Source organism: Callospermophilus lateralis, unplaced genomic scaffold (assembly GCF_048772815.1).
Source record: "Callospermophilus lateralis isolate mCalLat2 unplaced genomic scaffold, mCalLat2.hap1 Scaffold_3172, whole genome shotgun sequence".
Classification (NCBI taxonomy): Eukaryota; Metazoa; Chordata; class Mammalia; order Rodentia; family Sciuridae; genus Callospermophilus; species Callospermophilus lateralis.
In genome coordinates, this window is record NW_027513772.1 from 5,001 (window position 1) to 20,000 (window position 15,000).

Genomic DNA, 15,000 nt, shown 5'->3' on the forward strand with positions numbered 1-15,000 from the left:
CTCCTCTTCCTCCCCGTCCAAGTTAATTTGTCCTTGGATTCTTTTTATTTTTTAATTTTTTTTTTAATGTTTATTTTTTAGTTATCGGCGGACACAACATCTTTGTTTGTATGCGGGCCACACGCATGCCAGGCGAGCGCGCTAGCTACCGCTTGAGCCACATCCCCAGCCCCTGGATTCTTTTCAGCTATAAGTGTCGGTAGGATGACTCCACAAATACTCCTTATTTCACGTGGGGACATTCTTTCCTAATCGGTAGTTCAGTTTTAATTGCATGCATCAAATCATTCCTTGTGTGGGTCTGGGCTTTTTCTTCTCTTGGTGCTCAGTACCTGGAGAGGAATGTCAAAGCCCGGGGGTGGGGGGTGGGGGGTGTGCTCTTTGGTGTTTGTGCATTTCTCTCCTTCCTTGCTTGCACACCAACTCAACTCTCGCTCGCTCCCTCTCTCCTTCCCTCCTTCCTTTCTTTCACTTTTGCTTCACTGTTTCTTTCCTGGTGGTGCTGGTGCTGGTGGTGCTTCCTTTCGATTACTTTTCTTTATTTTTTTTCTTGATTTTTTTTTTTTTTTTAACATTTGCTGCCCCTCCCCCGGTGTGTGTCTCTCTCTCTCTCTCTCTCTCTCTCTCTCTCTCTCTCTCTCTCTCTCTCTCTCTGAGATTCAGAGGCCACCTTGCACTTCTTCCTGGCCGCCCCTCCCCCGGTGTCTCTCTCTCTCTCTCTCTCTCTCTCTCTCTCTCTCTCTCTCTCTCTCTCTGAGATTCAGAGGCCACCTTGCACTTCTTCCTGGCCGCCCCTCCCCCGGTGCCTCTCTCTCTCTCTCTCTCTCTCTCTCTCTCTCTCTCTCTCTCTCTGAGATTCAGAGGCCACCTTGCACTTCTTCCTGGCCGCAGTTGTAATTCGGCTTTTTACTTTTGATAAGAGTCACTTCTGACATCCTCTGCTCTCCAAAGTCTACGTGACTTCATGACTATGCTGGGCGTGGACTCCAGGACAGATAAGTCTGCCTAAAACAGGGAAGAAAGGTGATATGATTTCCCCTGGATTGAATCCAGAAGTGCCTAACTACCACCACGGAGTTTTTGTGTGTTTTTTTTTTTTTTTTTTTCGTTTTTTTTTTTTTTTGGTTTTTTTTTTTTTGAGATGGAGTGTCCCTGGATTGCTCATGTTGGCTAACATCAAAGGAGACAACATCCTATCTCAGTCTGTGATAACACCTGCGGTGGTGTTATCACATGGGGTGTGTGTGGGGGGGTGTCCTTCCCCTTCCCCTTCCCCTTCCCTCTCTCCTTTCTCTATTTGCTGGTTAAAGCTCAAGGTCTCTGGAGGTTGCCTGATTACTCCCAGGACCTCACCTTCTCTTGTGAGTAGCTGAGGTGGTGGTTGCTGAACACTGTCCCACCATTCTGATCTTTCACTACTCTTACTGTTCTCTTCCAGGACTTTTGCATCGAGTTCCTTCTTCCAAGGATGGTGGAATGATGACAAAGATGATGGTATTGGAGATTTGGAACACTTTTTTTTTTTTTTTTTGGTGGTTGTTTTTCCTCCCGGATGGCTGTCAAACCTGCAGCAGCACACACATCGGTCCATCTCGAAGTGGAGAATCTCTAAAGGATCTTCAAGGAAAGCGTGGACAAGGAGGATTCAGTCCCCGGGAGACTCTTGACACGAGATGGGAAATCCCCCCCCCCCCATTTCTTCTGGAAAATACCTAATACCAATAAAGACAGGACAAAATGCAGCACAGGCTGGCTGGCTGGCTGGCTGGCTGGCTGGCTGGCTGGCTGGCTGGCTGGCTGAGGTTTATGTAGCGCCGAGTAGGTCTACAGGTAAAATTGGATCCCAGAGCAACTGTGCAGTTACTCAGGGTCCTTGCCTTCCCCAACTGTCCCCTATCGGACCGAAGCTGCTCCCTCCCCTAAGGCCTTTCTCAGTCGGCTAATCCACCACACTTAGGAGTGGTGAAGGTGGGACACACGTTTTAGGTTTGCTTGGCTTCTTCAGTCGGATCTCATCTCGCCACCGGGTCAGAAACACAAGCATATACACGTGGATGCGCATAGCGACGGGTTTCCACCCTGTGGAACTTGGGAGTTCACAGTGAGTGCTCTGCGGTCTGAGAAAAGCAGCCTCGTTAGTTGCAGTCACTGAACGCTAGGTGGCGCAAAGCTACCGTCATTTTGGAAGGCCTGCCTGAGTTCCATTTCCAGTTTAGATATAATCTATCTACATGTATAGACATAGATACATAGATAGATAGATAGATAGACAGACAGACTGACAGACTTAGATATCTATATCTATATCCATATACAGATCACTACGCTGCAAGCAGCTGCGTCATATCTTCCTCTCTTCCCTCAGCCTACTGAGTCCCTGGAAAGACAGATGGGCACGGGCCTCAGTGCAGTTGTACTCCCGCTTCTTCTCCCCCCCCCCCCTACAGTAAAGTCCTGGAAGCACTGGGGGGTGGGGAGGACATACCGCTTTCACCCCTGGTATCTGATCACGTTCCTTAGCCTTTAACATGCCCCACCTAGGAGATAGCTTCTGTGCCTCTGCCCGACCCTTGGAATTTCAACTATAATCCCCACTTCCCCCATCCCACTCACTCCAATTCCCCAGTAGTAGTCCCTCCCAAGGCTGTCACCACCAGAGGTCCATAGTAAACACCTCCCCCCCCCCCCCCCCCCCGCCCCTGAGAGTTATGAGGGAGGGCCTGGATGAGGTTAAGAGAGAAACGAACAAAAATAAAACAGTGATGTTTCCCGTGTGTGTGTGTGTGTGTGTGTGTGTGTGTGTGTGTGTCTGTCTGTCTGTCTGTCTGTCTAGTGTGTACCTGTCTGAGCCCAAAACCCAAACAGGATGGATTTGGGCCTGGGGGAAGGAGAGGGAGGCCCTTCCTGGGTTTACTTTCTGGGGAAGGGAAGAGACAAAGGAAAAAAAGGTGAGGGTGTTGCCCAGCAATCAAGACCCTTTGTGGACCAATGCCCAAGGCCCTGGGTTTCTTCCCCAGCCTAGCATCACAAAAGAAACAAAAGTAGTGAACAAAGACAGACTCAAACAACCAAAACAGGCAATAAAATCTCATCTCAAAGACTCTGTGCTGGGCTGGGATGGGCTGGGATGCGCTGGGGTCCTTTATATCTCAGCGTTAGAGTGGTCGCCTAGCATATTCGAGGCCCTGGGTTAGATCCTCAGCTCCAGATAAAAAGAAATTAATAACATAAAGGCATTGTTTAAATACATACATACATACATACATACATACATACATACATACATACATAAATAGGTAAATAAATAAAATCCAGACACTAGAAGAGACCTTGCTCACACAGACAGAGGTGGTGGTGGTGGGGGGAAGATCAAGATGGAAATCACTCTACCCTTGGCATCCAATAGACAAATATGGCTCCCCATACTCATGTCAGGGTTTCCTTGGTGGGGATGGAACCAGAAACCAGCCCCTCACACAGGGGCTGGTTTCTGCCTGGAGCCTGGAACTGGGGACTGAACACAGACACAGTTTACCACTGAGCTAAACCAACATCCCCTTTTTATACAGATATTTTTATATATTTTTGGTAAATCCATTGATTTATGAGTTGAACCCAGAAGCACTCACTTGACCACTGACTGAGCCACATCCCCATATTCAATTTGTCTATCTATCTATCTATCTATCTATCTATCTATCTATCTATCATCTATCTATTCATTTGTTTTCTGGCTTGCTTGCTTGTTCTAGTTAAAGCTTGGTCCCGGGGTTTCAAAAACTGACTTCCAGACCACTCACGTTATAAAGGAATCAAGCCTTTATTAAAGCACAACTAGTGGCGACTGAGCAGAAGAACATAAAGCTGTTCCCCTGGCCAGCCCCAAACAATTGCAAGGGTGCCCCTTATAAGCCTCAAACCTGCAAAAGGGACGTTTTGGGGGGAGGGGGCGTCTAGCTAATGCAAGCAAGCCATGTTACAGAAGCGGGAGAGTGAAGTCAGGCGGAGGGACGCTCAGCCAATCACAATCAGCCTAGCCACTCCAGTGACAGAAGCTTAGCCCCCCCCCCCCCCCCCCCCGCTCCCCCTTTTATGGGCTAGTTACAGAAACAATGTCCCATTAGGTAGTTCCTTACTCTTAAAGGTTTCTATAGCACAAGGAAAAGAACATCTTGCGTCAGTCATGACCCTTCTACTTGGCCTGGTTGTTTTACAGAATGGGGACATAAAACAAAACGGAGTCCCATTTGCTTTTACTATCACAACTTTTCTTTGGGAGACAGGGGTCTCCTCGCGAGGTTACTTTCGCTATGAGTTTACGATCCTTCTCTCAACCTCCTCCTGATCCTCTTGGGGGTGGGCGGGGGAGGATCGACATGAACCCCCAACCCATACCTTTAATTTTTTGAGCTGTAGATGGATGGACACACTATCTTTACCTTATTTACTTGTTTGTCCCTTTGTTTTGGGTTCTGTGGTGCTCAGGATGGAATCCAGCGCCCCACACGTCCCAGGCAAGTGCTCTACTACCGAGCTAAAACCCTAGCCCAAGCTTTGCATTCTAGAATGAATACATTTCCTTCTATGCTGAAGGAACACAGACACATTTATTGCATAACAAGCCCAGAGATCTTCACATCACACTTGCCTAGAAGTCCTACATACATTCATTGACCTTTGACTTTGGAAGCCAAGTTCAGAATCTACCAGCTCTGGCCAGACTCTGGCCAGATAACTGCCACGATGTGGTGTTTTGCTCACCAACAGTTGGACCTAGGAGAACAGCTTGGACTCAAGTGGACAAATACTCTTATGCATTCAGGAAACAGTGCCACTCACCTGGTACAGGAGTGTTCTTTCAACAAATGATCCCCAAACCCTTACTTTTTCGATTAAAACTAACAGATGTGAAAACTGGTCATTAATGGCACAGATCTTTTTATTTATTTATTTATTATTTTTTAGAGAGAGTGTGAGAGTGAGAGACAGGGAGAGAGAATTTTTTTAATATTTATTTATTTAGTTAGTTAGTTAGTTAGTTAGTTTTCCGCGGATATAACATCTTGATTTGTTTGCGGTGCTGAGGATCGAACCCTGGCCGCACGCATGCCAGGCGAGCATGCTACCACTTGAGCCACATCCCCAGCCCCAAGCACAGATCTTTCTCTTTTCGTTTTCTTTTCTTTCTTTCTTTCTTTCTTTCTTTCTTTCTTTCTTTTTTTTTTTTTTTTTTTTTTTTTTTTTTTTTTCTAAATCTGAATGTTACACCGAATGCATGTGTTAGAACTTCCACATGTGTCACTGACTATGGGATAAGTTTAGAGCTTCGATAAAATACACGTTCTAATAAAAAGGGTGACCTCTCATGTAGGAAACCTATATGTCTTTAAGTGTACCGACTTTTTAATAATAAAAAAATCTCTCAGACACAGCACAGCATAGTACTCTAGTCCCCAGATGTGCACACATCTCCAGTGACAGAGATGTGGGGTGATTCAGGAGAATCACAAGACTAAGCCCAGCCTCAGCAACTTATGGAGCCCTGGGGTAACTCGACAGAGAGAGAGAGGGGGGGGGGGAGAGACAGAGAGAGAGAGAGAGAGACAGAGAGAGACAGAGAAGGGGGGATAGGTGTTGGGGGGGGGTGTTGCTCAGAGGCAAAGCATCTCAGAAGGAAGAGGGGGAATTTATTATAATAAGAAAACATAAGAACTGAACCTTTACAGCAACAAAACTCTGATGACTCTGCTGACACTCTGTTGTTCTAACCCATCGGAGGCCTAGCAAGGTTATCAAACAGAAAAGTGATTTTCTGGATGAAAATTCTAAATATTTGTTAGCCAATGGGCAGATAACCCACCCTGAAAGTCAATATGGCTTCACCTATGATTAGGGAGGGGGAGGGTAGGGAAAAGAGAAAGGAAAAAGGATATGGGTTTTAACATGAGCCTCAGTGGCTGAGCAGTGAGACTTATACTCAAAGCCTATAAAGTGGACCCCTGTTACATTTTCTGACACCCACCACCACCTCACCCCCCCCACCCCCCCACCCCGCTTTAATTGATTTGACAGTTGGGAGAAAAATTAAAAAAAAAAAAAAAAAAGACAAAAAAGGACAACAACAGCAACAGACAGAAACAACAACCACCCTTACCGAATTTCTGAATTTACATGAGTGAATGACTCTTCTTGATTCTCAGTAACATAGTTTATACTTTTCATGGTTTTTGATTTGTTTGTATGTAATTAAAAAAAAAAAAAATCAGAAGAAATTATTGGTATGCATGGTGGTGGTGGTGGCGGTGGTGGCAAAAAGTAACCTGGAACCTGCTTTACTTAGGCTACTGGTTTGATAAAGTCTTCCTTGCATGGATGTGTTGTTGTAGGGACAAATGAGGCAAGGCACCGACCGAACAGAGCAGGAAAACGGTTTTATTTGGCTGCAGCCAGGTTCAGAGAAGATGGCTTTTGCTGTAAGGAATTAATCCCCTGAACCCAAAGTTCAGGTAGTTTCAGAGTTTTATACCCAGCATGTAAGGGGAGGGGCTCAGAAATTCATGGTCTGCAGAAGTTCACATAAAAGCAGCTTTTTCTCTCACTGTTCTGGGCATGTTAACCCTTGGAGGACAACACCTGAGAAGGGGAGAGCTTCTTCTCCCCTGTCTACTCTCCCCCTGCCAGCTGTTACCATGGAGTCCAGTTGGTACCCTCTCGTATCTTAAACATGTAGACATCTCTGTGAAGCCCAGCTCAAGGCCAGAGGCCTTGTTTGCACATTTCTTCAAAGTACTGTTCTGGACATGTTTGTGAAAAACTAGTAACGGGGTGTCCAGCACCTGGAGTGCTGGTATCTTCTCGGCCAGTGGCCAAGTAAACAGGGCGACACGAAAATAGGAAGTTTATCCACCTTGAATTCTTTTGCACAGAGAGACTCTTTTGCTGACAGACCTAAAACCAGTCTGGGTGAAGATTTCAGAAGAGGCCCAGTTAAGACTTTTCAGTGGAGAAAGGGGGTGCCACTTCAGATGATGAAGTTTTACCTAACAATAGTTTGGTTTCCAAAGGCTTTTTTTTTTTTTTTTTTTTTTTTTTTTTTTTTTTTTTTTTTTTTGGTAATCCAATCCCCTGCTTTTCCCTTAGAGCTCTTCTCTTTTCTCTTAGAAAACTCTACTCTTACTCAGAGGTCCAAATCTCCATTCCAATGACACAGGGGGAAAAAAAAAAAAAAAAATTCTCTCAAGCACCTGGACCCCTCCTGCCCCAAACACAGGAGTTCTGGGTGATCAATGAATTTAAAAGGCAGGAAGAATGGATCATTAACAGAAATGAACATAACCACAGTTACTACTTTCTAAGAGCTGGAAAGAATTACCCAGGGCAGAGCTTCCAACTGAAACACTGTAATTATTAGACAACAAACAGACAGACAGACAGACAGACAGACAGACAGACAGACAGTCAGACAGACAAAAACCCTGAAGTACAAGAGACTCTCCCCTTCTCTCTCTATAACACACACACACACACACACACACACACACACACACACACACACACCCCTCTCTTTCTCTACACCAAACTCTTTTTAATCGCTTGATTTTCAGTTTCTCACTTAGTGGAGCACCCCTTTTCTTTAGGATCAATCTCCTCCTGGGTTTCTTTTTATACCAAAGGGGGGCAAGTTACACATAATCCAGGAGAAGAAGGCCAAAGCAATCAGGTTATTAAGGAACATCAGGAGAGAGAAATTAAATGCTGGTAGACACATTGAACAAGTGCTCTGAAACAAATGATATTCAAATTAACCTCTTAGTGTAGTTTTAAACCAATCGGTCAGCATAAATGCAGAGTTAGAGAGACAAACTGACCCTTAAAACAGGTTGGGAATTGTGAACAGCCTGGAGAGGCCACATTTTTCTTCCTTCAGGGGCAGTGGGAGAGACTTTGCCCTGCCTGTTGTTATGTAAATCAGAACTGAGACCTGCCCCAAGCAAGCCCGGTTTAGTGTAAGAATCTTACTTCCCCGCCCTGATAACTGGCACCCCAGCCTGGCAGGAAACAAATTTTCCCTTGCAGACAAAGCGGTAGGAACCCAAAGTGGCGGGAACCACCCTTCCCCGCTCCCCTCCCCCCTCCCCCTCCCCCCCCCCCAAAAAAACCCAAAAAAACCCCACAATGTCACCGAGAAGGCGTAGTACAAGTACCTGCTTTATCTAGGCTACTGGTTTGATAAAGTTGGCACTTTGTTGGGGGTATTTGGGTATTTCAATCTCACCTTGACCCCTGACCCGCCCCTCTCAAGAGTTTGTGACAGATGGATGCGGCTATTTCTCCCTGAGATTTGTGAATGTACAGGTTTATACTTTCTTTGGGTTTCATCCCGTTCTTGAAATGAATCCTGGCAGTGGCCGACATGCTACGACCTCCAGCTTACTTTTGTGTTGTTCAGAGAAGAGTTGTGGTGTGATTTCATCTTTTAGACTTTGTCGAGATTTGGTTTATGTTCCATTCTATGGTCAACTTTGGTAAACATTCCGTATTCACTTGAAAAGAATGTCTGCTGTGTAGTGGTGGCCTTGCAGTGTTCTGAACGTGCCCATTAGGTGTGGGTTGTTCCTGATGTAGTTCTGCTGTCCTTTGTTCCTGATTATTTATTTATGGCCTAAGTCGTCCTCAGCTGCTAAGGGACGAGTGTTCTCATCTCCTTGCCATAATAGATTTATCCATCTTTTCCTTTAATTCTCTGTGGTTTTCATGCAGGTATTTATTTATTTATTTATTTATTTATTTAGTTAGTTAGTTAGTTAGTTAGTTAGTTAGTTATAGCTGTTGATGGACACAATGTCTTTATTTTTGTTTATTTATTTTTATGTGGTGCTGAGGATTGAACCCAGGGCCTCACGAATGCAAGGCAAGCACTCTACCACTGAGCTACAATTCCAACCCTCATGTAGGTATTTTGAGGTTATTGAATGACTTGCACACTACCTTAAGATTGTTTAATGCTTCCTCAAAGATCTGAGTGTTTATCAATGTGCTATGTTCCTCCTACGCCTGGCAGTGATTGTCTTGTGTGTACCTTGAAGTCATACTAAAAATAAAATAAATAAGTGACTGGGTACAGTGGCCTATGCCTGTCATCCCAGACAGGCTTCTCTCTCTCTCTCTCTCTCTCTCTCTCTCACACACACACACACACACACACACACACACACACACACACACACAGCTGAGACAGGAGGATCCAGAGTTTAAAGCCACCCTCAGCAAAAGTGAGACACTAAGCAACTCAGTGAGACCCTGTCTCTAAGTAATATACTAGATAGGTAGGGCTAGGGGATGTGGCTCAGTAGTCAGTGAGTGCCCCTGAGTTCAATCCCTCCTTACAGGCCTCCTCCAATAAATAAACAAACAGATAAAAAAATACATACGTTTATTTTGTTTATTTAGGTGATGATGATGATGATGATTTCAATGTGGTGCCCGGGATTGGACCCTGTGCCTCATGCGTACTTGGTAAGTGCTGTACCACTGAGCCACAACACCAGACTGACAACACCATGAAGTGCTCTTGCAACTTTTCTCCAGCTTCATTTATCTCAGAGCATGTGGTGTTTCAGTCTAGGGCAACAGACCATGCTTTTTAGCCAAGGCAGCCTCTCTTAGAGCCCTGTTACAGCTTCTTATTACCAAGTGTCTAAATGTAAAATTTGGCTCTGTGATATTGATAGATCAATAAAAATAAAGATACAAAAAAAAAAAAAAAAAAGATAAAACGGTCAAACAGACAAAATACAACTTCACAAGGAAGAATCCTTGTGATGATTTGTTCGATGATTTGTTCCTTTTTGTATGGCGTGCTAAGGCTCAAACTCTGTGCCAGGCCGGCCCTCTGCTACTGACCCAAAGACACAGACAGACCCTAGACAAGAAAGGATTCTCAGAGGCTGGTCATCTTCCAATTTTTTTTTTTTTTTTTTTTTTGTACAGAAAAAGGAGGAAACACAAAGCCCAAAGACAAGCAGATCAAATTCCCAAGCAACCGATTTCAAACTGATTTTGACATGTTTCTGTCAATTCCTACATTGTCTGGATGGATCGAACCTTGGCCTAGCAGCTAGTCTGCCTGTCTAATTGTGGCTTCACCGTGGTGGTTTCGGTTTTGAAGTCCCACACCGTCCGTGTCCCCCGCCGGATTCTCTGGGGGTGCTGGGCAGACTGCCGGCGCCTCCCGCTGCTGCGGGGCACCCTGGCGGGGTGGGGGTGGGGCGGCTGGTGGGACGTGTCCAGGTGACTTTCTACGACCCCTGCGAAGCGGATCCCGCTGACACCGACCCTTCCGCCTGATTTTGTTGACGGTTTTCGAGCTCCCCCTGGTGGCCGCTTTTATAGGAGTGTCATAATCCACTTCTGAGAAGTATCTGTTCAGGTCCTTGGCCCATCGATTGATTGCATTATTTGTTTGATTCTTTTTTTTTTTTTTTTTTGCCCCCCCCCCCCCCCCCGTTGTCGTTGTTGTTTCGCTCTGGGGCAAGGGCCCACGCTTTTTAGCCAAGGCAGCCGCTCTTAGCGCCCTGTTACAGCTTCTTATTACCATGTGCCTAAACGTAAAATTTGGCTCTGTGACCCGGTGGAAAATGACTTTCGGTTCAAGAAAATGCTCATTTCTTACTCAGGTAAATAAATAGGTAAATAAAAACACAAATTCAAATAAGAATTAATGGGCTGGAGATGTGCCTCAAGTGGTAATGCGCTCCCGCGGCATGCGCGGGGCGCTGGGTTCGATCCTCAGCACCACGTAAAATAAAATAAAGATGTTGTGCCCACCGCATACTGAAAAATAAACATTAAAAAATATTCTCTCTCTCTCTCTCTCTCTCTCTCTCTCTCTTCTCTCTCTCTCCACCCCCCTCTTCCCTCTCTCTCTCTCTCCCCCCCCCTCCTCCTCTCTGCCTTTACAAAAGAAAAATAAGTAAAAGTTAAAAAGGGGGCTGGTAGCGCAGTTGCAGTTGCCCGGGTTTGGTCCTCAGCACACATACAAACAAAGATGTTGTTAAAAAAAAAAAAAAAAAAGTAAATATTGAAATTCTCTCTCACTCTCTCTTAAAAAAAAAAAAAAAAAAAAAAAAAAAAGATAACGTGGCCAGGCAGAGAAAATAGAACTCCCCAAGGAAGAATCCTTTTTCCTATTATGATCAGTATTCTTTTTTTTTTTTTTTTTCTTTTTTAGAGTAGTTGTAGGTGGACAGCACGCCTTCTTTCGACTTTGTTCCTTTTTGTAGGCCGCGCTAAGGCTCAAACCCAGTGCCTCCTATGTGCTAGGCCGGCCCTCTGGCACTGAACCACAGACACAGAGGAGGAAGGTTTCTCAGAGGCTGTTCATCTTCCCATTTTTTTTTTTTTTTTGGTACAGAAACAGGCGGAAACACCGAGCCCAAAGACCAGCAGATCAAATTCCCCAGCCACCGATTTCGACGGGTTTTTACATGTTTCTGTCAATTCCTCCATTCTCTGGATGGATCGGACCGTGGCCTAGCAGCTAGTCTGCCTGTCTAATAGTGGCTCCACCGTGGTGGTTTCGGTTTTGAAGTCCCACACCGCCCGTGTCCCCCGCCGGATTCTCTAGGGGTGCTGGGCCGATCTGCCTGCGTCTCGTGCCCGCCGCTGTGGGGGGGGGGCCCTGGCGGGGCGACCCGGCTGGTGGGACGTGTCCGGGGGGTGACTTTCTACGACCCCTGCGGAGCGGATCCCGCTGACGCCGACCGAGGTTCCGCGTCCCTTCCTCCTGATTTGGTTGACGGTTGTCGAGCTCCCCCTGGTGGCCGCTTTTATAGGAGCGTCGGATCATCGGAAGTCTCCAAGGCGTGATATTCGGCGGCGGTGGCCGAGACAGAGTTCCAGGAGCTGGGCGGCGCCAGCGGAACTGTCTCGGTCACGCTGGGCTGGGCCGTTGTGGCCCGTTGGCGGGATATTGGACCTGCAGGCTTACTGTGTGTGTGTGTCGGTTGTCTTCTCTCCCTGCACGGTCCGGGCCGCGGGCGCCTCGGGTGGCAGTCTGAGCGGTTCCTTCGCCGCCACGGGCTTCGCTTTGCCCGGTCTGGGTCGGTCGCCGGGACTTCTGTCTTATTTTTCTCCCGCTTCCTCTCCCTCTCTCTCGCGGGTTTTGGCCGCGGGGCTGCGGGGCTTCACCGGGCGGGCCAGGCGGGTGTGCTCGCCCGGCCTTGCCGCATTGCCTCTTCGGGGGCCCGCTGCCCGGGGCTTGTCCTGTTGGCTACGCCCGGCGTCCTTCGGACGTGTTCCCCGTCCGCCCCACCCCACCCCCCCGGTCCTGCTCGCTGGGGATGGCGGTCCCCGTCTCTTGTCTTTGCCTTCGTCAACGAGGGTCGACCAGTTGTCCCTAGGGGCTCTGGATCTCGGTGATGGGCTCGATTTCGCGGTCCGCTGACCGTGACTGTGTTCAGGGAAGGCGGCAGTGGTGAGTGAACTGTTCCCCGTTGCCCCGGTCGCGATTGTTTTGGCCCGAGTTGGCCGTTTTCTGCCATCGGGTAGGTGCTGACACGTTGTCCTCTGGCGGCACACGCCAGAGCGAGGGAGCTTGGGCCTCCGGGTGCGTGCGGGGCTCTGGGCTGATGGGGTGGCCCGGACCCGTTCCCTCTTGAGCTGCTTGCCTGGGCCTGCGTGCGACGGCTCTTTGGCGCACCTGGAGCGCCCTCGCGGTGGTGCCGCCTCTGGCCGGCCGGCCTTCTGGCGCCGGAGGGCGGCGGGGGTAGGTGGCGGGTGGTCCTTTACCGCCCGTGCGCTCCTCGCTGCGGGCACCGAGGGTGGCGTGGCGACGCTTGCTTCCATGGCTCCGAGCCGCGTGTCAGGCGTTCCCCGTTCCGTGTCGTCGGCCGCTCTCCCTGGGGTGTGGGGCCGGCGAGGCCGTAGCAGGCTCCTCTTAGAAGCGGTCCTCGCCGGGTCTCCCCCTGCTCCCTGGGCCTCTCCCGCCCACTCTGCTGATCGATGTGGTGACTTTGCGCTCTCCTGGGCTGGACCAAAGCCGCGCCAGGCGAGGGACGGACATTCATGGCGAATGGGCCGACTCTTCTCGTCCTGCCCGCGGGCCCCTCGCCTTGCCTCCCCGCCCGTTCGCGGTGCGGGGAAGGGCGGGGGTGCGGAATCCGGCCTCGACCTCGCTCCTGGGGTCCTCTGACGTAGCGGGTGCTTCTCGCTCGCCGCCCCCTCTGGGCGGCCAAGGGCCGTGTGTGTGGCCCTCCCCGACGCGGGGAGGGCTGCCACCGTGCTGCCTCGGCGCGACGGTGCGCCTCTGCTTCGGTGCTCCTGGGGCGCTCCGGGTTGTTTCCTGAGGTGCCTGAGGCTGAGCCGGTGTGTGCTGCTCCCGATCCCAGTGCCGCTGCCGCGGCCGGCCGCCGCCTCGCTGTCGGTCTCGCCCCGTCCGTGGGGGTTTCCGAGGCGAGTGCCTGAAGGGAAGAGCGGTGTTGCTTCTTTCGGGGGATCGAGGCGGTAAGCTCGGCAGCGTTGCCCGTTCCCTCTCCGGGGGAGGGTGTCACGTTGTCGTCCCCAGCGCCGAGTGGCGTGGGGAGTGTTAGGCGAGCGGGCGCCCGGGCGCTCTTCCCTCTCTCCGGTGGGAGGAAGGAGACGTTGCCCGGGCGTGTGAGCGATGGTGGCGGGACGCCGAGCTGGGGCCGGTCGGGCCCCCGAGGCGATGGGGCTTTGGGTGTCCCCGGCCGCGAACGCTCAAGAAGCCTTGTGCTTGCCTGTACCGCAGATCCCCCCCTCGTTGTCTCGGCGGCCGGTTGGCAGAGGGGCTGGGTTGGGTGCGGCCCACCCTCAGTGAGGAAGTTTCTCTAGCGATCCGTGAAGGGCGTGCCTTGTGTGGGGGTACCGGATTCCCCCGTTGGCCGCCCCCTGCCTTTTGCGCTACGCTACCGTCGGTGGTGTGTGTAGGCGAGAGTCCCCCCTCCCCGCCGTCTGGGAGTGCAGGGGTCCGCCGGCCCCCCGCGGGTGGGGGCCGAGCGCCTGCTCTTTGTGCCTACCGCGGCCCACGCCTCCCCCCTTCGAGTCGGGGGAGGGTTCCCGCTGGGCCTTGGCCGGGCCTTCTGGCGCGCGTGGGGCCACTGTGTGGGCCGCTGGTGCCGCGTGTATGCGCGGTGGCGGTGGGGCGCTGTTCGCGCGGCCGGGGGTTGAGGGGCCGCGTCCCTCTTTCCCCCGCGCCCGCTGCGAGTGTCCCTCTGCCCGCTCCCGGTCCCGAGCCGGCGGGCGACCTGCGTGCGTGTGCGCTGGCCCGGGGCGCGGCCGCCGCGGCCCCCCTGGGAGCGTTCCGCGGGCGGTGTGGTGAGCGAGTGGACCCTGGAGCTGGAGAGGCCCAGGTCGTGGGACTCGTCTGGCCCGAGGTTGTGGCGTTGCATGCTGGCGTTTGGAGGCCAGGCGCGCGTCTCGTCGCGTGGAGGGCCACCCTGTGGTGGCGGGGCGGCGGGTCTCGTGGGAGGTTCCGGGGGTGGGGCCGGAGGCCGGGTTGGCGTCGCAGGCGGTGCGGGACCGCCCTCGCGTGTGGCGGTGGGATCCCGCTTGTTTTCCTGGCGGCCCGACTCTGTGCCCGAGGTCTTCTCCCCGGTTTCCTTTCCGCGTTTCTTTGCCCCTCGCCGCCTCCGGCGCGCCCTCCATCCGGGCGGGGTTGTGGCCCCCTCCTCGCCTCCGCCGGGCCTCCCCCCGGCTGGCCGGTCGCGGCCGCGCTGCCGCCCCCTCCCGGGCGTGTACCGGGTGTGGCGGTGGGCACGCTGGTCGGGCGGTTGTCGTTGGGGATGCTCGTCACGGTGTGCGGGTTGAGGGTTCGGGGGCTTCCCCGCCTCTTGCGACGGCGGTGGGGCGGTGGGGCCCTGTCCCCCGCGAGGGCCCTCCCGGGAGGTTGGCTGATGAAGGGAACCCGGCCGGCGGCTCGTCCGGGGCCACGCGGGACCGCCCGTGCGCCTGGTGTGCGCGCTGGCGGTGATACACCGCGTG